Source organism: Ornithodoros turicata, chromosome 2, assembly GCF_037126465.1.
Source record: "Ornithodoros turicata isolate Travis chromosome 2, ASM3712646v1, whole genome shotgun sequence".
Taxonomy (NCBI): Eukaryota; Metazoa; Arthropoda; class Arachnida; order Ixodida; family Argasidae; genus Ornithodoros; species Ornithodoros turicata.
In genome coordinates this window covers 18552026-18554162 of record NC_088202.1, presented here as the reverse complement: position 1 = coordinate 18554162, position 2137 = coordinate 18552026, and the positions used below count along the sequence as shown (strand labels likewise).

The following is a 2137-nucleotide window of genomic DNA, read 5'->3' as shown; positions in this document are numbered from 1 at the left end:
ACGTCCAGAATTAAAACAGAGCGAAGTGTACGGATTTAATACCTGTGTGGGAATGTTCCGTCTGCATGCCAGGGGAGTAGCTCTGAGGCTGAGGCCGAGACCCCTCATACGACTGAGATGAACCTGCACAGATATTTTACTTGTTATACACAAGACAATTCACATTTTTTTGCACAGGCAATGCAGATACACTTACCATAATTTCACGCGTTTTAGTCGCGGCTTATGCACGATTTGTTTTTCTCACGGGCGCTCTGCGGCTTATCCACCGGTGCGGCTTATCTGATGACTATTTTTCCTGGTATTTTCCCCATACATCGCTTTTAACGAATGGGCCGACAGTGTCTCTGGAATGGCACTGCCCTGCCGATGCACGAACAGTGCGTAACAGGGACGGGTCCACATTCGAGTAGATTGATCTTCCTGGTGCATTCCCCCAAGCAGCTTTAACGAAAGTGGTGACAGTGATTCACGTTTTCTGGAAGGCCACTGACCATTCAATCCATTAAAAACGCCCAACAAGGACACAATCCGATCTTGGTAGAACTCTAGAGCTGACCCTGGAGTATGGACCATAGGGTTTATGTCCTTCTCTATGATCTCCTTCGCCGCACAAATCAGTCGTTTCGTATTGCCCGCGGCTTACCTGCTAGAAAATTTTTAAAGCTTTCCTAAAAACGCGTCCTGCGGCTTATACGCGTGAAATTACGGTACTGTGTCTGTCATGCATGCGTCTGTAGGAAGTGTAAGGGAATATATGATGTGCTCACCAGGCCGGTAAAAATTGGCACTAAGTGCAGATGAGTGTAGCCGTCCTCGGTCATCAGGTCGATACATACCTGCATGTGTAAAATGAATTAGCTACTGCTCTGCATATATACAGTCGAGGTAATGTCTATGTACAACGCTTACTCTATATTTTTCTTGTTCACGAAACAATGCATGTGGGCACATTCACCGTTGCCAGGTCATGTAGTCGTAAAAAATTTCCACATGTGTAATAAGGTAACTCAGGTACAAACATCATACCTGGGCGGAAGTACTGCACACTGGACAGACTGTGCTGGACCTGTTCGTCAGGTGGTGGTGCTGCACAAGAAGCATTTTGCATGCCTTACCACACTCAACATGCATGCACTGCTAAATAGCTGTAGGCAACGTATCAAAAACAGCAAGACACACAATAATTGCTAAAAAATATACACCTGTTGGGTAAAACTGCTTTTCTGCCTCTGAGTAGGTTGTGACAAATGCTGGTCGACCCTGCAGGTGAGCTGTGTGAAATGATAAACAATCCAAAACAGATAGCTGAAAAAATATTTCACAAAAACACTTGCAACAAAGGATGTCACCCTAATGCACCCATAAAGTTAGGGCATGTTGCGGCTGAAGTGACTGTTTTTTGTGATGGTATGAGAAAGGTTTAGCCATGCTACAGGGTATCACCTTGATGTGTCAGTATGTCATGATCACTTGACGGAAGGCTTAGATGTACCATGTTCTGGGCACTGTGTGGCAAGCCTAAGGAAAAAAAGACAAATGAAACACAATGAATTGCACATCATAACGTGATAGTGGATAACGCAGTTTCTCAAGTGTTGGGTGTCGAAAAAAATTGGGGGAAGGGGTATTATATCTGCAATGCATGAAAATGAAATTTTTGTGGGCCTCGGCAAAATTTGGGAGGATGCAAGGGGGTTCTGTGCATACAGACTGCCAGTTTCCTACGAACGTAAATAAATTACCTTGGTGATAATGTTGGGGATGAGCAGGAAGGTCCGGTCGGTGCTCAGTAGCTTGCATCATGAAACATTGTGCTGAAAATTTAAGTGCAGACATACAAAGCATTAATTAGGCAATCAAGCTTTAAGGCTGTAAATGCTTCCATTGCGACCAGTATTACGTACCACCTCCAGGAGGGTGACTTGACGTCATGGGTGGTGGTGTGGGTGGGAATGGAAGTGGTGACCTGCTGCACTCGTCACCAGTAAGTGCTTCATTCTCCTCCTGAAGTGGTCCCTCTTTCTGGGAACAGGACTGTGACTGTTCACAGGCTTCTTCATTTAAAGATGTCTTCTCCTTCCTTCTACCCCTGTCTTTTTGCGCAACAGTAGATGTAGGCCTCCTCTTCACCACT

The 2137-nt window shown here is 45.2% G+C and overlaps 1 long non-coding RNA gene across 1 annotated transcript; it reads right to left on the bottom strand.

The window, feature by feature from the left end:
- Window positions 1–1212: 1212 nt before the first annotated feature.
- Window positions 1213–1801, bottom strand: LOC135383172 (uncharacterized). Its single transcript, XR_010419715.1, has 3 exons — window positions 1746–1801; window positions 1447–1521; window positions 1213–1274 (listed from the first exon to the last, which is right to left on the bottom strand). It is a non-coding gene; the product is annotated as an uncharacterized LOC135383172 (long non-coding RNA).
- Between the last annotated feature and the right edge of the window lie 336 nt (window positions 1802–2137).